The 22,047-nt window shown below is 39.3% G+C and overlaps 1 protein-coding gene across 6 annotated transcripts in view; it reads right to left on the reverse strand.

Moving 5' to 3' along the window:
- The window catches only part of LRIG2 (leucine rich repeats and immunoglobulin like domains 2), an 84,956-nt gene that overhangs the window by 56,274 nt on the left and 6,635 nt on the right, over positions 1-22,047 (reverse strand). The window lies entirely within an intron of this gene.

Below are 22,047 nucleotides of genomic sequence, written 5' to 3' on the forward strand. Positions count from 1 at the left end.
TTTCTTTTACAGCCTGTCAGATACTTTATGCATGTACCAGAAAAGTTTTACACAAATGGTAGAATAATTTACACATTATTTTGCCCCTTGGTTTTTTCACTTAACAACACATCTTGTAGATCATTCCACAGAGATATTATGGTTTCTTTATCCCTTCCAGTGATTATGTTATACTTTATTATAATGCAGTATGCTTTACATACTTTTGAAAGAAATATATACTTTTAAAGTAACATAATACAAAGTAATATATACTTTTAAAGTAATATATACTTTATATAATATATAATATATATTACACTTTAGCTGTAGATAAACTTGAAGATGGATTAGATTTCACAAGTCAAGACAGTGAGCTTATGTATTAGAATTGGGGTTGATCACGTCCTTGATAGAGATGTAGTCTTCCTTAAAAGCAAAAAAAGCAGTCTAGCTTCAGGGAAGGGAAATTCATCTCACTCCAAGTTACGTTAATGATGGTGGTGGTGATCAGGATCAGTGAAAACTGTCCACTGTCTCTACTGGGTGAAAGAATAATTTTCTCTGTGTGTTTGAAAAACCTCTAACACTTTTTGATGGAATCCAAAAGATACCTGAAATAATTTGGAGCCTCTCTGCAGACTAATGCTGTCTTAAGAATATATGCCTCAGGGCTTCCCTGGTGGCGCAGTGGTTAAGAATCCGCCTGCCAATGCAGGGGACACGGGTTCCAGCCCTGCTCCGGGAAGATCCCACATGCCACGGAGCAACTAAGTCCGTGCACCACAACTACTGAGCCTGCGCTCTAGAGCCTGCTAACCGCAACTACTGAGCCCACGTGACACAACTACTGAAGCCCGCGCACCTAGAGCCCATGCTCCACAACAAGAGAAGCCACTGCAATGAGAAGCCTGCGCACTGCCACAGAGTAGCCCCTGTTTGCCACAACTAGAGAAAGTCTGCGCGCAGCAACAAAGACTCAATGCAGCCAAAAATAAATAAAATAAATAAATTTATTTTGTAAACAAAAGAATATATGCCTCGGGCTTCCCTGGTGGTTCTGTGGTTAAGAATACGCCTGCCAATGCAGGGGACACGGGTTTGAGCCCTGGTCTAGGAGGATCCCACATGCCGCGGAGCAGCTAAGCCCGCGTGCCACAACTGCTGAGCCTGTGCTCTAGAGCCCGTGAGCCACAACTACTGAGCCCACGTGCCACAACTTCTGAAGCCCACACGCCTGGATCCCATGCTCCACAACAAGAGAAGCCACCGCAATAAGAAGCCTGCACATGGTAATGAAGAGTAGCCCCCGGCTGCCGCAACTAGAGAAAGCCCACGCGCAGCAACACAGACCCAACGCAGCCAAAAATAAATTAATTAATTTTTTAAAAAAAAGAATATATGCCTCACAGGTCAGAACCACATATAATGAGGCTCTCTGGACTTTTCTGCAACAAATCCACGATGAACAGATTAAAAAACACTAACAATGAGCTGAAATACACTCCCAAAGTGGTACTATCATAGAAAGCAACTAGTATAAATCATATAGCTGTTTTCTCAAAATACCAGATGTGTAACTAGAATGATATGGATTGATCTGATCACCAGGTATTCATGCAATAAGCATTTACTGAACCATGTGCCAGACACTGTGCTAAGTGCTAAGGTTACAACCACTGTCAACTTTAGTAACCTTTTTGTCTTTTTTTTTTTTTTTTTCCCGGTACGCGGGCCTCTCACTGCTGTGGCCTCTCCCGTTGCGGAGCACAGGCTCCGGACGTGCAGGCTCAGCGGCCATGGCTCACGGGCCCAGCCACTCCGCGGCACGTGGGATCTTCCCGGACCGGGGCACGAACCCGCGTCCCTGCATCGGCAGGCGGACTCTCAACCACTGTGCCACCAGGGAAGCCCCTTTTTGTCTTTTTTGAAAACAACATTTGTAGTACTCTGTGGAGTCACTTCAAAATGGTAAACATAAATTCAACATCAACTCAACTACTATCCTTCACTGAAAAATGTGTAAATTAACTTTTATATCTAAATTTCACTCTGGCATTTAATTTGACATGGGTATACGAAGGTACACAGACACACTCTTGCTCTCCATAAGAAATTTCCAATTTATTTTTTTAAAGTAGTCCAAAAAGGCTGAAGAAGATAAATTTGAAGACTTCAAATATCAGATGTAAAACTCTTAGATTAAGAATTCGAATAATTTTCAAAATGAAAGTCTCTATTCTTGCCAGTGGCCAGTCATTAATTTCATTTAGTTCACATAAACTAATGCTAGTTTATCTGTTTGTTTTTGTTTTTTAAGTGCAAGTCCTGAAATGGAGAATGTCTTTCAAAGATTTTCCCCTTGAAATATCCTTAAAATGCACTTAAATAGTTGAAGTAATCTAATGCTTGACAAACACAACCTAAAGAGTCTAGCTTTTTAACAGTCAATAATCTTTATTTTTTAACAAGACTAATATCTGAATATTTATGGATACGATGTTTGGAGAGTAAAGGTCTCTCAGCAAAGGCCTTACTTATTAGCTCAGTGTTATACTCAGTTCCCACTCATGCTAATCTACAGGGATGTAGCTGTAATAAAAGATGAATTATTAAAGTTCTTGATACTATGTGGAGCCAGAGGTGCCATTAATGTAGCCATTTTGTACCATCAGGGTGTAAATAATTTATAGGATACGCAGAGCAATCACAACATTTTGAGGAGAATCAAGTTCTGCAAGCTAATTGCAAAGAAGTTCCGTAGCAATGGAGATGTTGAAGTTTTCTTCTGCCCAGTCATATATGTACACTTTTGAGTCATCATCAATCTTTTTTGTTTTTGAGAATCTGCTGTTCTGAGATAGCTTTTGGTATAAAGCTGTCAGTGATAAAGGAAAAGTAAACCTAAAAGCAGACAGAGTTTTGAGTTGTTTTGGGATCCCTGTCTTTAGTATACTCCAAGAGTACTTAAGATAATCAGCCTGTTAAACCACAGTACTGGGACATCCCTGGTGGCACAGTGGTTAAGAATTTTTTCCTCCCTCCTTCCCTCCTCTCCTCCCTTCCCTTCCCCTCTCCTCCCCTCTCTCCTCCTTCCCCACTAAAAAAAAAAAAAAAAAGAATTCGCCTGCCAATGCAGGGGACACGGGTTCGAGCCCTGGTCTGGGAAGATCCTACCTGATGCAGATCAACTAAGCCCATGCGCCACAACTACCGAGCCCGCGCGCCTAGAGCCCGTGCTCCGCAACAACAGAAGCCACCGCAATGAGAAGCCCGCTCACTGCAACGAAGAATAGCCCCTGCTCACCGCAACTAGAGAAAGCCCGTGCACGGCAATGAAGAACCAGCGTAGCCAAAAACAAATATATAATAAATAAATCACAGTACTATAAATGAGCGAAATGATGATCCTGAGTATATTTTTTAAAGTAAATTATGCTGGATACACTCTAATTAGCAAAACAGGGATTTCCATTCACAAAAGAAAGGGCAAATTATGCTGGATAAATACATAAAACATTGTCATACCCAAACTATTGGATATATGTTAGTATCTTTTAACTTTTTGCAAAGGGCCCCTTTATCAGAAATTTTGTTATTGTTGAAGTTCACAGTTCAGCCTATTCTCAAAAGCTTGTATTACAGCATGAAGCATAATGCTATTCCAAATTAAAGTTTCATCCTTCAATTGCATTACTTATTTACACTGTACAACACTTTTTATATGAATCCAAAAAGTTGGATGTGGTAGGAAAATGGGAGCACTAATTTTCAAGAATAAGAGGCATATCTTATTTTCTTCCATCATCTTTCCCTGGGTTCTGAATGATTGAAAACATTATTTCATTGTGGGGACTACAACAACAAAACAAGAAATATGAATTCTACAGCTACCTTTAAGAATACAGTTTTTGCACACCCAGTTCTGGTACCTGGGGCAAGTCATTTAACCTCTCTAAACTTCAGTCTCATCTACCATTAAATGAGGATACTAGTACCTACCTCAATGGATTGCTCAGATGATTAAAAGGATATAAATAAAACACTTAGACTACAGGCCAGTGTGTAAACAGTAGATTATATAATATTAGATTTGAAATAGAATGATGGTCCAGCACTCTCACCTTTTCTAAGTATTTATCTTTTGTACACACAGGCATAATCTACTTCCCAAGGTAAAATCTTAATTAATTGGAGCTATTCCCCTAAATTAGCTTATTAAAGTAATACATTAAATATTGCTTCTAAATTCCAATTTCATGAGAAAGATGCCAATAACAAGGCAGCCCACCAAAGATTTGGTCAAATTATTGAGGTATAAACCTATATCACAAGATATGATGTTTTAGAATAACCTAAGAATTCTATTCTACATAGAGTCATATAATTATTAAGAGATATCTACCAAGAAGTTACTGTAATAGCAAAATCATAAAATAAAAAGAAATCTAAATGTTCAATAAAATGGGATCAGTTAAATAACTTATGAAAGTTCCATATAATGGAAATCTCTGCAGCCAGTAAAAAGAATAGCATAAGGAATATGGTCAATAATATTGTAATAACTTTGTACGGAGACAGATGGTTATCATGACACCAGACTAATCATGGTGATCATTTCATAATGCATGCAAATTTTAAAAAATGCATGCAAATGTCAAATCATTATGTAGCACACCTGAAACATAATATTGTAAATCAATTATATTTCAATTAAAAAATAAAAGAATAACAGATATTTATACATAGTGCATAGTACAGCTTTGTGGTGGGGAGGTGTCTCTAAAGAAAAGGGAAAAGATGTATGTGTAAAACTCTGTGGAAGTACACCCAAGAAACAGTTAACAGTGAATTTTCCTTAGGTGGAACAAGGAACTTGCTACTTTTCCATTTTATATGCTTTTGTACTGTTTTAATAGTTTATCACGGGAAAGTATTATTTAAAAATAAACTCACACATAAAATCTATCTTTAGCCCAGAATGTGACTAGGAAACAAGATTTTAATTGTTACTTTTCTAAGAGACTAGAATTGTTCTTACAGAATGTTTTCAGAATAATGCTCTAAACTGACCCAATCAGATTAATTATGACACTAGACAAAGGAAAAAATAATAATTAGATGTATTTTGCATTCCTAATCAGTAGTATATCTCAGAAAGATAGTGGAACACACATACTAGATTTAGTTTTTGGACTGATCTATGAAACAGTAAATTGCATTTTCGAACCCAGTGTCTGGCCTTCAAATATCAAGCCAATGAACAGCTGAATTTTTAGCAAGCAGTACAAAACCACAGCATATTAATCCCATGCTTTTAATGCTTTTTCCATTTAGAATAAAAAATAATTCAGCAATAGCAGAACAAAGGCTGTTGCTTATACATGAAAATATACAGAAAGCCAAGATACTTTCCATCATCATTAGTGAGCATTTTCTGACTATGAACTGGGTTCACATCTTCTTATCAGACTATTTTATATTTGGATAAACTATATTTTATTATAATTATTAAGTTATTATATTTTGGGGAGTGAATAGATATTAAATTTAATATAAACTGTCTTATCACTTACGTTATTGGCAGAGAAGGAAGGTCTAATCAAAGCCAAGCATTAGTTGGGTTTCTCATTATTATCTCTTAACACTCGTATAGTTTAACCTGGCACCAAGTCTAATATTTCCTCAAATAAGCATAATTATGCTCAGGGTTGCCTATGCTTTTCCTGCTGCAACCTGCCAAGATTTTGATTATATAACTAAGATGTCATAGTGATTTTGAAATGGATATACAAAAAAGAAAAATGTATAAGAGAAAGCCAAAGTTAAGAAGTGTTTAGCTACAAATTTATTTACACCACACTTCATTAATGTTGCACTGTTTATAGTTTAACCTTAAAACTACTCATCACTACTAGTTATTCTGACAGTTATTCCGGCATTTAAGTTTATTACAAACAACACAGTTACAGTCTCCTTTTTGGGGAAAAGTTGGGGAAGGGCAAGAGAAGGAAAGGTACAGAATACACACTTTAAAAAAAACAGGTTTATAGCATAGTAAAGAAAGCTTACATTAAATATTCTGTTCCTCTGGTTTTTGTCCCAAACATGAAATTAATAATTTGGATGGAATCTACTTACTTAAATTGCTTTTATTTTTTTTAATATTTATTTATTTATTTAGACTGCACCGGGTCTCAGTTGCAGCACACAGGATCTTTGTTGCAGCATGCGGGATCTAGCTCCCCAACCAGGGTTCGAACATGGGCCCCCTGCATTGGGAGTGCCAAGTCTTATCCACTGGGCCACCAGGGAAATCCCTAAATTGCTTTTATTTTTTATTTGCATCAGCTGAACATCTTAACTTTTTTTTTTTTTTTTTACATCTTAACATTTTTGATGACTGGAGTAACACAGAATAAATAAGTTGAGTCATTTAGTTTGGCATAGAAAACATCATACAAATGCATTCAGATTTTTTTTAAACATTTTTGCTAAGCTCCTTAATATGATTTGTTTTCTCTACTGCTTAAATGCTAGTTTTCCATTAGGATTAAAGGGCCTTTAAAAAAGAAAGTATACCATATAAAATGTCATGGTCCTAAGATGAGGGAAATATATTTTCTAGCATCAGGAAGCCTAATGATTATCTTAATGTACAAGTAATTAAGTAATTCTTTGATTATCCATGTGCTTACTATATATGTTGTATATAAGGAAATGCAAAATATTTTTAATATAACAAAACATAATTAGGACAATAATCTCTATAAAAATAAAAGTGTCCTCCAAAGCATAAAGGACTTTTAAAGAATTAAGTAAAGCACAGATCTCCTCAGTTAACATTCAGTAAGCAACAACTGTTTACGGTTCAGTAGTTCTTCACCACTGCTGCACATCAGCATTACCAGGGAAGATTCTAACACACTGATGCTGGGGTCTCATCCAGACCAATCAAAGCAGAATCACTGGGGTGTGAGACCTAAGCACTGGTATTTTGCTAAGGCTCTCCAAGTGATAGTCTAACATGCAGACAGTGCTGAGAACCCTTGCGCTTCTCCAGAAATCTAATACCCCAAAGCCTGATGGCCAGAGGATGCTCTGTTAAGATTCTTTCAATTCTTTTCCTTTTCTCGCCTTACAATGAAACTGTCCTCAAATATTTGACATCTACCATATGCCAGGCACTGCACTAAGTAGTATGGAACAAAACAGACATTTGGGGAGTTTATATAATCCCTCCTGGAGTTTACAGGATCACCTTAAACTAAAGTCTCACTGACACCAAAATGCCACTAAATTATATTTACTATCAGGATGAAATTCCTGTAAATCCCTATTTGTACCACAGGAGGGTGGGATAGAAGGGGTAGAAGAAGGAATGGGTGCTTTTATTTCTATTTAATTCTCTTCTGTATTGCTTGATTTCTTTTAATGAGAATATATGCTCTTTTATAATTTATGTGTATTCCCTAAAATAAGATTTTAAAAATGAAGTCTTAGGTAAACGCAGCAAGACATACTAGTACATTGTTAGATAGCTCCTTGGCTACATAGCTCACTGGGAAGGAGAGTCAGGATTTGGGTTTAGGTATGGGAGTCTATAGCAAGGTGAAATGACCCTAGGTTTCTTTACCACTTTCCAGTAGTAGCCTTGTTTGGCTCTCTTCATCTCTTAATTATTGTTCCCTTGCCCAGAAAGATCCTGTCAAAAAGGGCAAAGGTCAACGTTGTAAAACTCCTTAGGGATATACTGAGCACACTACTCTCCTCTTTCCAAGTGGTTCTAACATCTAAAATCGAGTGCCATTCAGGGCAAGGGAACCAGTGAAGACAAAGTTAACATTAAGAGAATCAAACAAATTGTACAAAGCAAAGCAATTAAAACAATATGATTTTTCCCCTAGCAAATTAGCAAAGAATAATTTAGATGATGATAATCAATGCTAGGGAAAGTATGATAAGACAGGCACTCTCAGTGTCAAAAGGAGTTTAAGTTGGTAAATTATGCTGGGCTCAATGTAAAATATCAAGATAATTCAGTGTAGACTTGTGTTAACAATGAGATCTAAGTGATCTTTACCAAATATGTATTAGATAAGATTTCTTAAGCCTCTGTCATTATAGGCTTTCTTCTTCAGCTATTTTCTGAACTAACAAAAATGCCTTGAAGATTACAATAAATTTCATGGGCTCGCATCTTCTGTTTATCACTTTCCCAGGCAGACCAGGATAAAGAAGATGAAATATGTTAAAATCCTTAATGCAATGCAAGAAAGGCATATAGTATATGCTTTGAAATAATTGTTGGACATGAAACAGTTCGATATAACAGTAGTATGCAAGCCAAGGACAACAGATATTGAATTTTGGAAACACCATAGCAGTGTATTCCCCGTTCCCCTAAATGTGCTTTAGGGATTTACCAGTGGGTCTGTTTCTTTTAAAGAATAAAACTGGTGTTTCTGCTAGCGCCTAGAAAGATAGGATACGTGAAAGACATCCAAATGCCTTTGAAGGATCCCAACTTTAGAAATAGGTGGCTGGTGTACAGGTTGGAATGAAATTGTAGACTATTAAAAACCCCTCAAACTATGGCTGCAAGCTATAATGACACTCTGTGCAACTGATGATCCACTAGTATTTAGTAAATATCTAATAGACACTGCAAAGTCCTATAAAAACAAAGAATCAGAATAAATGAAAGACTGTTCACACAGAAGTTTTTCTGAATTTTGGTACAATTAAACAAAACATCCTAGAGTGAGATGGGAGTTAGAATTAGTAGTAACTTAGTATGCCTATATTCAGAAATTTTTCTCTATTTTTTTTAAAAAGATGATCTTAAAATACAAATAATTAGCTAAGATAATATACTGATTCACTCAAAATGTTTACTATGGGGAATGAGGTACGCTGAAAAGAAATCATCTAATAAGATATTTTAAAAACTAGAGGGACTTCCCTGGTGGTACAGTGGTTAAGAATCCACCTGTCAATGCAACGGACACGGGTTTGCTCCCTGGTCCAGGAAGTTCCCACATGCTGCAGAGCAACTAAGCCTGCGAGCCACAACTACTGAAGCCCCGTGCGCCTGTGCTCTGCAACAAGAGAAGCCACCGCAATAAGAAGCCCATGCACCACAACAAACAGTAGCCCCCGCTCACCGCAACTAGAGAAAGCCCGCGCGCAGCAATGAAGACCCAATGCAGCCAAAAATAAAATTTAAAAAAAAACTAGACAAGTAAAGGGGAAACATTGCGGGGGCCAGGGGGGATAAATTAGGAGCTTGGGATTAACACACACACACTACCATATATAAAACAGATAACCAGCAAAGACCTACTGCACAGTACAGAGAACTCTACTCAGTATTCTGTAATAACCCATATGGGTAAAGAAACTGAAAAAGAATGAATATATATACATATGTATAACTGAATCACTTTGCTGTATACCTAAAACTAACACAACATTGTAAATCAACTATACTCCAATAAAATTTTAAAAAAACAAAAAAAACTAGAGAAGCAATTGAGAAAGGACTGCTTTAATTTCTTTGAGAGCTTCTCCTAATCTCCCTCAAAAGGTTTTCTTTAATTCAATTATTTGCTGCATTCATTCAACAAATACCTTTGAGTACCTACTGCTGGTCACTGTTCATCCATAGCAATGAATGAACTGATAAAAATCCATGCCCCCGTGACATTTACATTCTATTGAAAAGACAAAGTAAAATATGTAGCATGTCAGAAGATGATACCTACTAAAGACAAAAATAAAGCCAAGAAGAGGGTTGGGGCTTTCTATGGAGAAGAGAGTTAACCTGTAAGTCCCGAGTTTCTTGTGGAGACTGGTGTGAACAAGAATAAAGGGCATAATGAGCCTGGGGCTGATGGTCTCACAGCAGATACTGGTTGGCGGTGAGGATGTGAGGGTCAGGACAAGGAAGGCATGGGGAATCTTCCCAGGAATAAGCTCTTCTTTACTCTGGAGTGTAGAACTGGGATAGGATGATATTATGCAGAGCAAGAAGCGTTTCCTCTTGATTCCTACCTAAGGAGGCCTAGAAGCCAAGAGAGGGAAGTCCCACCTTGGTTTGATGACAGAGTAAACCACGTTTCTAAACCCATAGCCAATCTCACTGTGCTCCACCCCGCAGTCAATCTCACTTCCCCATAAAATGCAGTGAAAATATCATGGAACACAAAATGGAAGAAGGAGGTATAAAACAAGGGTAGATAGTAACAAATGGGGTAAATATGAGGGACCTTAATAGAGGGGAAATCTAATCTGTACCTTTTTTAAAGGGACTCATTTTCAGTTCACCACCTTGTGGTTTGAAGCAATTAAAGTGAATTCTTCTCTTCACATCCCAGCTGGATTATCCAATTGAAAAGCATCAAGTTATGTCAAAGTTATGTTTCTGCCTCTCAGTTTTCTTCACAACCTGTATCCTCTACATGCAATAGAAGGTTGAAGAGTTCATTTTCAGAAAAACAAACATCCTCAAATCAACTCCCCTACCATATCACCTTTCTAAAACCTAAGAATATTTTCCAAAGAGTATCTCAGTCCTTACCAGTATCACTGAAAATGTAGAATGTAAGTATACTACAAATTATTTGCCCTTTTAGGAACGAAATATGAAGTATAGACAAAGCTCTGCGGTTTTTGCTTGACATCACGCAAGTCACTGGTAGTGAGCTCAGGACCTTTGAAGGAATCGAGGCTAACTCCATCTGTAACTAACAGTGAAAACATTTTACCAATGTCACTCACACAAAGCAACAGCTAAAGAGGTTAAAGCTCAAGTTATGTGTAAATCTGAAAGACTTCCTGGAGTTATTCAACATAAACTGCCCTTTTCCTATGCGAAAGAACTAATCTGTTCACAACTACTCCAAAGAACAATGTGGACAAATGTTAAACAGTAACTATTATGAGAACAGAGGAGACTAAGAAACTAGAAGTAACAACTAAATGCATATGAAATCCAGACGTATTTCTCTTGTACCCTCTGAGGCACAAAATGACAGTAAGTATTGAGAGAATAATGTTCTGTCGCAAGCAAAAGAGACAGAGATGGCAGGTGGCTAAGTGTCATCTGCCATCTCTTTCCAATTAATCTAGTAGAGCAGTGGTTCCCAAATCCATGATGAAGTTTTCAGCAGTCAACAGTAAAACGAAAATAATAAGGTCAAGTTTTCCATAAAGCTAAATATAGTTAATCTACAGAATTTTCCTTAACTCTAAAATCATGTATTCCTGGGACTTCCCTGGCAGTCCAGTGGTTAAGACTCCACAGTTCCACTGCAGGGGGCACGGGTTCAATCTCCGGTCGGGGAACTAAGATCCTGCATGCTGCGTGGCCGAAAAACTAAATAGATAAATAAAAATAAAAATAAAAAAATCATGTACTTCCTAATTTTTTGGTGCTATCATGAAATGACCATAACAGCAAATAATTGTTGGAGGAGAGGGGTTCTAATGTTCTTACTTGAAAAAACAAGTTGACTAACATACCTGGTCTTTCAATCTTCTGTGTGTGTGTGTGTGTGTGTGTGTGTGTGTGTGTGTAAAATCAGAACAATGTGACACAGAGCTCTGCCATGGAGAATCCAGTCAAGTTTTAAACTACCAAATAAAATTTGAAAGAGTTTCTGACATATAGAAGCATAAAGACAGGGCTTCCCTGGTGGCGCAGTGGTTGAGAATCTGCCTGCCAATGCAGGGGACACGAGTTTGAGCCCTGGTCCAGGAAGATCCCACATGCCACGGAGCACCTAAGCCCACGCACCACAACTACTGAGCCTGCACTCTAGAGCCTGTGAGCCACAACTACTGAGCCCACGTGCCACAACTACTGAAGCCCGCATGCCTACAGCCCATGCTCCGCAACAAGAGAAGCCACCGCAATGAGAAGCCCAGGCACTGCTACGAAGAGTAGCCCCTGCTCACCGCAGCTAGAGAAAAGCTCACGCACATCAGCTAAGACCCAACACAGCCAAAAATAAATAATAAATAAATATATTTTTTTAAAAAAGAAGCAGCATAAAGACAGTATCTAGGGAATTCCCTGACAGTCCAGTGGTTAAGATTCGGTGCTCTCAACTGCGAGGCCCAGCTTCCATCCCTGGTCGGGGAACTAAGACCCCACAAGCCAAGTGGTGTGGCCCAAAAAAAAAAAAGACAGTATCTATGAACTGGCATAACCACTATGGAGAACAGTACGGAGGTTCCTTATAAAACTAAAACTAGAACTACCATATGACCCAGCAATCCCACTACTGGGCATATATCCAGAGAAAGCCATAGTTTGAAAAGATACATGCACCCCAATGTTCACTGCAGCACTATTTACAATAGCCAAGACACAGAAGCAACCTAGATGTCCACTGACAGAGGAATGGATAAAGAAGATGTAGTAAATATATACAATGGAATATTACTCAGCCATAAAAAAGAATGAAATAATGACATTTGCAGCAACATGGATGGACCTAGAGATTACCATACGAAGTGAAGCAAGTCAGAGAGAAAGGCAAATATCATATGATATCACTTATATGTGGAATCTAAAAAAAAAAAAAAAAAAAAGATACAAATGAACTTATTTACAAAACAGAAAGACTCACACACTTCGAAAACAAATGTATGGTTACCAAAGGGGAAACATGGAGGGGAGGGATAAATTAGGAATTTGGGATTAACAAATACACACTACTATACATAAAATAGATGATCACCAAGGACCTACTGTATAGCATAGGGAACTCGTACTCAATATTCTGTAATAACCTACATGGGAAAAGAATCTGAAAAAGAATGGATATATGTATATATATAAATGAATCACTTTGCTGTACACCTGAAACTAACACTATATTGTAAACCAACGATAAACTCTTTTTTAAAAAGACAGTATCTAAGTAAGGTTCTGCCTAGGAAAAAATTCATTTCTATCTTTACTCACACACACAATGCTCCTGACACCAGATATTTTTGGGGTTTTTCCCCCACACCAACCAATTCTCCAACACCAGCTGGATATCCTGCAATTCAACTCTGACACTAACTGGAGTTACTGCAGACCCCACAAATTAAGGGCTCAGTCCCACAAGACTGCCCCCTACACCAATCACAAACAGTAGATCCCTATGTTACCCACAAATTCTGTCCGAGTTGGCTACAAATTGGAGGTTCCCCCTCCTTGGAATAAAGCACCTGCTAGAACAGCTCACAGAACTCAGGAAAACATTTACTTACATTTACTGGACAAACGATATGATAAAGGACACAGATGAACAGCCAGATGAAGAGATACACAGGGCGAGATCCAAAAGGGTCTGGTGCAGGAGCTTCTGTCTCCATGGAGCTGGGATGCACCACCCTCACAGCATACCTCCTGGTAGGTGTGTTCACCAACTCACAAGCTCTCTGAACTCCATACTTTGAAATTTTTTATGGAGGCTTCACCACATAGGCATGATCAATTACTACCTCAATTTCTAGCCCCTCTCCTCTTCTGTAGGATGGGGGGCGTGGGGCTGAAAGTTCCCAGTTTCTAATCACCGCCTCGTCTTTCTGGTGACCCACCCCAATCCTGAAGCTATCCAGGAGCCCACCAAGAGTCACCCCATCAGGTCAAAAGACACCCCTATCACCCAGAAAATTCCAAGAGATGTAGGAGCTGTGTATCAGGAATCAGGGTCAAAGACCAAATATTAGAACAAAAGGCACTCCAAATACTTATCACTTTGGAAGTTACAAGGGTTTCAGGAGCTGTGTGCCAGGAGCCAGGGGCAGAGACCAATATATATATACTCAAAAGATACTGGCATGTTGTTAGACTCCCATTCAGTCATTAATAACTGGACCAGTCCATCATCATATGATATGAAAAATAATTTTCAGGTAAGGCCACTCGGGTTTGCAGGCTTCCAGTTAATCTTGTCAGGTTCCAAATGCAGGTGTGGTCTAGGCAAACATATGGTTTCACTCTTTCAGTCATCTGGTGTAACTGCATTAAGAGATATAATCGACTACTCTGAGCCCTTTTGTGGTGTTATTATTGGATTTCCCTCACTACACAACCCATTTACTTGTTTCTTTATCTTCAGCTACTATTGCTCCTTCTCTCCCTGTATACCCAAACTCTTCCAACTTCGGAAGGAACATCAGGTTCAGTCACTGTGCTGGTCTAGATAGCAAAGAGCAACACTAGTTTAGCAAGCTCCTCCCCTTCAGTCCACAGTTCATTTAGGGTAAGGTAACACAGTTACAGAACTACCTGGGCTATTTTTACCACCAGGCAATATAGTGGCATTCACTGTTTACCTCAATTTTGCAAGATGGGATGAAGGCACAACCCACCCCATCAGGTACTTAGGAATCTTGACCCCAAATTTAAAATTACAGTTAGCTTCTTGCTTAGGAATCATCTCTGTTTCCAGCACTTATGTTTGCAGGCCTGGTCCTATGACCACTGCATCAAGCAGGGGGAAGAAAGTTAATAGGGGAAAGAAAGAAAAAAGTATACTTGTTACACCAGAATACTTCTCCCTTAGTAAGAGTTGCATAGTCATTCCACACCCTCTTCCCCAGGCCCACCAGAAAGAGGACTCTATAAGTAGTGCCACTCCTTTAGCCCCACCCCACGTTGAGTATGAGTGCACTTTCATGGTATATAAGCCAGCCCTTCATGTCTTTTTCTCTCCCATTTTAGATAACCAATGTTTTAATTGCCCATTCTAGTTCTCCGTCAAACTAGTACCCTGAGGAGGCTCTCTCTCTGCCCACTCTTGGACATTATGGGCTATAAAGTGTATTCCTTGGTCTGAAGAGATGATGGTCGGCCATCCAAACTGGTACAATTATCTTCTGTTCCGGTTGTTTCAAAGCACTCTTGTACATTTCCATCTACCACCAAGTAAGTAAAGCCTGGTCCAGAGTCAGTGTCTCTTCCTGTCAGGACTCATTTGTAGCCCCCCAGGTCTACCAATATCAGTCTCACTTACTAGCTATATTCAAGGCCTTTCCCCCAGAGGAATCTGACACTTAGTCATCTGCCATCTCTGTCTCTTTTGCTTGCAGACAGAACATTATTCTGTCAATACTTACTGTCATTTTGTGCCTCAGACGATACAAGAGAAATACGTCTGGATTTAGCCCATTTCTGCATTGCTGCAATGCCCCCATATCCACTCATTTCATGGACCCACATGGCCATCTCAAGTGAGCACACAGGGGTATTTGCCTGGTGATTCTAATCACCTTCTGAACTTAGAAGGGGCTTCTCCTGGTGGACATCGACAAAGCCCTACTTTAATGCACCCTTCAAATTCCCACAGTAATTCCCATAGGGCTATGCCCCATAAGGGCATCCCTTTAACAGGCCATGTTTCCACTGCTCTTCTGCCTGACCATATGGTCTGGCCATAGGCCGTTGTCCATGAGTCAGTAAAAACTCAAACACAGGGGTTTTTTACCACTGTTCAATTCTTGCATTACTCTAGGAAAACAGCATGCAATTCAACCCAGTGAGCTAATGTCTTTACCTTCTTCTATCGGTGGTGGCCTTCAAAATAGGATGCTGTCCCTTCACCTTGCAACTGTCATTCACAAACCAAGCAGCTCTTTTTTGGTCAGTTATGAGCTGTTTATAGGACACTTCCAAGTGACAACATAATCCAGCAGCTCCTCACACAGTTCCACAGTCAGTCCTAAGGGAAAAGAGGCTCCCTATTCTTTAGTATATCCTCCTCGCATGCCCCAGACAGTATGATCCCGTGTAAACCACTGCCATTTTATTATGAAACTCTTCTGGGCACTGTCCTCCCCACTGCAGTGTTTATCAGACATTATGCAAGACGTCAAGATTCTTTTCAAGATTACTTTATGACTTTTAGTCATACAGGCAGTTTCAATTAATGTCCAAAGGGAGCCAATAACTACCCTTCAACTGGAAATTCTCCAGTCCAAAGTCCTAGAAGCTGTTGCTGGGAGGCACTCAGGTACACACAGGGTTATCACACAGAGAATTTTCCCATACCAACACTCCAGCTTCTATTCTATGCTAGGTGGGCTTGGGCCACCTTACTGGTTCCCATTTAGCGTGTCCAATTAGTAATATTGCTTGAAGTGTAGATTTACATGCCTTCTGTTTTACAACATTAGGTAGAGAAAACATTCCCCTACCAGATACAATGTCCATCTTCATTATACAATCAGGTAAAAGTCTGATCAAATATACCATTCTCCTACAAACTTTCACCTTACATTCTTAACTATAGCCTCCATTAGGGCTTATATGAACAAATTTTGGTTGTAGAATACTAGGTAGGGGAAGCAGTCCCCATACAGACATAACACCCATTCCTATAAAACACTCAGGTAAAGAAGATACAACTTAAAGCCTGTTTAAACAGTCCAACCTTCATAATCTTATCAACCCTTATATTTTTATGTTCTCAGCTGTATCAGGTTTCACCAGTGGGTTTTGGTACCACAGTGCAAGATGATCTCCTATCAGGAAATCCTGGGAACTTCTCTACCTTCTGACCATTTTATCCACTCTACTGCAAAAGGTTTTGGGGTCCCCCCTTCGTGGGTTGAGCCAAGGGACCCTGGCCCTTTTGTCAATTTTTTTTCTATTTTTTGGCTGTGCCGCAAGGCATGTGGGATCCTAGTTCCCCGACCAGGGATCAAACCCACACCCCCTGCAGTGGAAACACGGCATCCCAACCACTGGACGGCCAGGAAAGTGTCCCTTTCTGTCAATTTTTATCTCATTTAATCTGCCTAACCAATGACCCAAGCGTTTGCTGGTCAAGTTTCTCACTGCAATCTCAGTCTTTAGATTTTTAGATTTCTTCAAACTAAACAGAGCAGACTTCTTTGGAGACCTTTAATGTTGGGGGATCAGAAGGAGGTCTTTCCAGCCTGCCCAACCTTGGGTAGTGCAGTAATAAAAGCTTTGTTTTAACCCCACTAATGTCTGTTTTATTCATCCCATTTCTTAAAACCATCTAAAGCCTTCCATTCTGCTGGGTTGAATTCCATGATTCTTCCCTATTTCCTTTGTTTTGCTCCTAACAATATTTGCTATTCACCTTATTTCTTAGTAACTGTTTAAAAATGTCCACCTTGCTAAGATCAGTTCCCTGACTCCTTTGCCTTTCCTCATTCTCTTTTTAACTAACCTAATGTTTTTATTAGCATCTTTATAAGATCCAGAGGGGAAGGTGAGGCAGCCAATACATAAGGCTTCCCCAACTGTCCCCTGGTTTTGCAGCAGTAAGGTTATATGGGGTGCCCATGTAAGAGTTTCCCCTTAATCACAGCATTTACCATAGACTGGGTAACAGGCACATTCAGCAAGTGAACATCCCAATTATCATAAAGATAATCCCACGTGGCTTATACACAAAACATATCATCTGCTTCCACTTGGCATTTATTGGAGGCGGCGGACAGTCCTCTTTCTCAGGGATAAACAGACCTTACAGTGGCTTCTGCCCAATCCATTAGGCTGGCTGTTCCCTCAGGAATAAACTACTTTGTGTCTGGATCACATATGGCCATCAGTGATTGTTCCATAGTGACCTGCGGATCCTCCATCAACCCAAACACGCTTTTCCCCACTGCAGCATCTAAAACCAGATACTGCTCCTAAATTAATGACTCTCACAATCCATTTTTATTATTTTATTTTTTTTAAGTCTTTATTGAATTTGTTACGATATCGCTTCTGGTTTATGTTTTTGGGGGGGGGGGGTTTGTGGCTGCGAGGCATGCGGGATCTTAGCTCCCTGACCAGGGATCGAGCCCGCATCCCCTGCATTGGAAGGCGAGGTCTTAACCACTGGACTGTCAGGGAAGTCCCTCACAGTCCATTTTAATAAAGGTTCTTCAGGAAGCTGATGTTACTGATCCACAAAATGAAACAACTCCTTCACACTGTACTCCCTGATTTCAGTAGTTTCTTGGTTTTGCCCTCCCCGCACACTGACTACATTCTTGGTGGCCAGAGGTCTTAGAGGTACTTTCTGTGGTCCTTGCTTAATTTTTCCCTTGGTGGGCAGCTTTGAGGCTAGTTACCAAAGCTCAGACTTAGTGAAATCTGAGCTTGGTCCAGCATCAAGGTCTGACCCAGCACTCTCTTTTAATCTCACTTTTACATATTACTTATTATTACATTATTTCAATTTTAGCTATTATAATTTGGTTACCACAATAACCAAGGGATTAAACAGTTCATCTTTTTCTTACTAGTTTCCCTTTCCTTATGCATCCAGTGAACCAAGAGGCCAGGAATTGGATCCATCTCTAAATTCCATTGGTAACTTTTACCTTTAGTAACTTGAGAGCAGCACAGCTGCTGCTCCATATCATGGGTGACCATGTGGTCACCCAGGAATCAAAGGTTCTGGATCCCCTGCCTTTTTATCCTCTCTCTTCCCAAATCACATTTCCATTAGCCAGATCCACTCTAGCAAATCTCACTCCTGTGATACCAAACATCTAGGAAAAATTCTGTGTTAAAAGAAGAAAAAAAAAATTCAATGACATGTGTTAAAACCTGGTAAGAAAGACTTTATTCAAGGTGGTGCAAGTTATCTGTAAGGCTATAGGGACCACTATGATGAAATTTTGCAGTGGGGGGAAAGAAATTGGGCTCAACTCCAAATACCGCATGGGCAAGTGTGAATTTATAGCCATGGAGCAGGGTGGACAAAATCAGTGGATGGAAAACTGGAAACAAGGGTAAGGGGGGTTCTGGCTAAATAGACCTAAGTGGATTCCTGCTGAAGACAAGCCATGGTGATCAGACATCACCTGGAGGATGGTGGAACATGAGAAACCGGATCAGATATCAAGGGTGATCAGGTATCAAGGGTTTCTTGCTAAACTGACTCAGCAGGATTCTTGCTAAAACTGCATTTTACAAGTAAGTATACAGATGAGCCTGGATGAAGGTGGTTCAGGAGTCAAAATTTAGTCAAAGAATCTTTGTCAGGCCCCTTTCTTGTTCAAGGAAAGAAGAGACATTCTTCTTTCCTCTGAACAATATGTCTATTTTCTCATTCAGTAGCCTTTTGCTCATTAAGGACCAGGTGAACCTTCTGTAGGGACTTGGTATTATATTTGCTCAATGGTACCAGCAGTCAGGTATTTAATGAGGGGAGTTTCTATGAAAATAAAAGCCAAAATTAATAGTTAGAGATCCAGTTTCTCAGTCCAGAGGGTAGCCAGTTGGGATTCTTAGATTTGAACTTGAAGCATCTTTAAAAGGTAGAATGAGGATGGCAGTGGCCACCTGAAGAAGTTTCCTGGTTTGCAGTTTGAATGTCTCTGGTGATGGATGGCATTAAATGTTCTGATGAATTCTGTAAGTGGTCCACACAGCAGGAGGCACAAAGGTTGCCCATATACAATGTGTTGTGCTCTTTTTTTTTTTAAGTTTATATCAAGTCATCCAGCTTCAGCTTGCAGGATTTCAGGAAAAGGGCAATTTTAGTTCTCAGTGATGCCACGTCAGGAGAGTGGGGGAAAAAAAAACTGGAAACATTAGTTTGGAGAGTTAGAGTCAGATACTGGAGGAAACCAGAATTGAGAATGTGGTAAGGACTGGCCAGTGTGCAAGACAGAAGCCACAAGGGTGCACTACAGTTTTACAATGAAAGAAAAAAAACTTCCCTCTATAGTTAACCTTTTATTTCTTGTTTACATAATTCTGGTCTCATTAGATTTGTCCTGATTATTCATGTAAGTGCAGCAAGAATAGTGATTGACCATATAGGCAGGCTCTTTTTGAGTTCGTTTTGCTCAAACTTTTCATAAGGAATCTCAGATTACGCTTTTAAAAGCCTCTTGAGGCTAGGAAGCCAGCTCAGGAACTAGCCACCAGACTTCATCTCCCATTCCTAAAGATTCAGGTGAATATCTCTCTTCTTGATGTCCCCAGGATATCGTAAGGTTCCTGGACCTGCCAGGAAGTGACTTTCCTTACTCACCTATGAGGCTGAGAACCCTGTAAGCCAGACAGCAGGCCAGTTTTTCCAAGAGCACCGGTTCCATGAAGGCAACCTTAGTCCCTTAAACCAGATTCTATGCACAGTTCACTCTTATATAACATTTCAGTCAAAGCCATGATAATATAACCTATATTTCCAATTGTATCCTCTTACAAGAGCACATTCTTATTGAACTTAAACTACCACATTGTCATGAAAATAAGAATACTGGCTAAAAGTTTCTGAATTCTGGAGGAATCAGGTAGGGAGAAAAAGTAATTGTTTCATCTTTGTTCACAAAGGTATTATCTACCAGATTACTGTTGTAAGCTATAGATAACATAAGAGAAAAGAAAAAGGTTATTTATTTGTTCGTTTTTAATTTATTTATTTATTTTTGGCTGCGCTGCCTCTCCACTGATGCATGGGGGCTTTCTCCAGTTGCAGCTAGCGGGGGCTACTCTTCGTTGTGGTGCGCGGGCTTCTCACTGTGGTGGTTTCTCTTGTTGCGGAGCACGGGCTGTAGGCGCACGGGCTTCAGTAGTTGTGGCGCACGGGCTTAGTTGCTCCGCGGCATGTGGGATCTTCCCGGACCAGGGCTCAAACCCGTGTCCCCTGCATTGGCAGGTGGATTCTTAACCACTGCGCCACCAGGGAAGTCCGAAAAAGGTTATTTAAATCTGAAGAGCAAAACATTAAAGAACCAGTAATGTTTCAAACAAAGAGTGATAAAAAAAATTATAACCATCCTCATCAGTTTATTCAGTCCAATGTAATTAATTCTTGTTCTACTTGATCTTGGGTTAACAGTTTCATAAATCCATCAGCTTCTTCATTACTTCTGGAAATTCTCTCAATCTCGTGGCATGGCCTTACTGATGGCATCATGGAGCATTCTTGCCTGTGGCTGACTGTTTATGCTTTCAGAGAAGAATGAGAGTAAAACAACTTGTCCGTGAATGAAAAAAGACTTAAAATGGCCATGGTTAAAGTTCTGATGAGAGTTCACTTGATAAGAAAAATTAGTTATTTCTGTGGCATACAATATTTTATCATAATAACCAGACAACAAGGCTATTTCAAATCTCTATGAACTTCACACTTTTCTGGAATACCTATTATTAGTAACATATATCCGTACGTGTACAACCTAAGAATATTTGTCCTCATTTATTTGACTATGCTTCTCATGTAATTTAAAATACCAAATGAACTTAATTAGTTTAACATATCCTTTTACAACGTGAGAGACATATCCTTTGAGATTTTCCAGAGGCCTCTGGAAAGTCTCGAAGGTAGTTCGAGACTCCATCCTAAATGGAGTCAAAAAGACTCCATTTAGAATTTGATTTTGAGAAGTTGTCAAAAATACTGAAAAGTTTAAACATTTGACTAAATAAGATCACAGGTCACTGTGAAACAATACTTAGTTATCCATTTAAACAAAGTGACAAAAGATTTCAAAGGCAAATACAGAAAGTCACATAGTTGTTTAAAAAAAAAAAAAAACTTAGCTCTTCTAATATTGAGAAAACTCAATGTTTTAGAGTAATCAAAGACCTGATAAAGACAACATGAAACACAGGAAATTATTTTGATAAGACACAAAATCTTTGTTTCCTAGGCAGACTACTTAAAAGGTAAACCTTTTTACAGTTTCTTAATAAGAACAGACCAAGAATCCAATAAAACTTTGGGATTCTAGTTTTGCATCAATACGTTTTTGTGTTTGTTTTTTGGCCGCACTGCACAGCTTGCAGGATCTTAGCTCCCCAACCAGGGATTGAACCCACCAGGGATTGAACCCACCAGGGATTGAACCCAGGCCGAGGCAGTGAAAGCACCGAGTCCTAACCACTGGACCACCAGGGAATTCCAGTACACTTTTGATATTAAAGTTCACTTTTTTTTTTGTAACTTACAAATAAATCCATTCAATCTCAGCAACTTAACCAAACACAAAATTCCTGTTCTGCAAATCTTCTACAACCATTTTTCTAATATCTATTCAGTTTTTGTACTGTATTTTTCCTCTTTCTCATTCTGGAAC

The sequence above is a fragment of the Delphinapterus leucas genome, chromosome 1, assembly GCF_059928025.1.
Source record: "Delphinapterus leucas isolate spDelLeu-1000000601 "Yukka" chromosome 1, BTC_Dleu_Yukka2, whole genome shotgun sequence".
Lineage (NCBI taxonomy): Eukaryota > Metazoa > Chordata > Mammalia > Artiodactyla > Monodontidae > Delphinapterus > Delphinapterus leucas.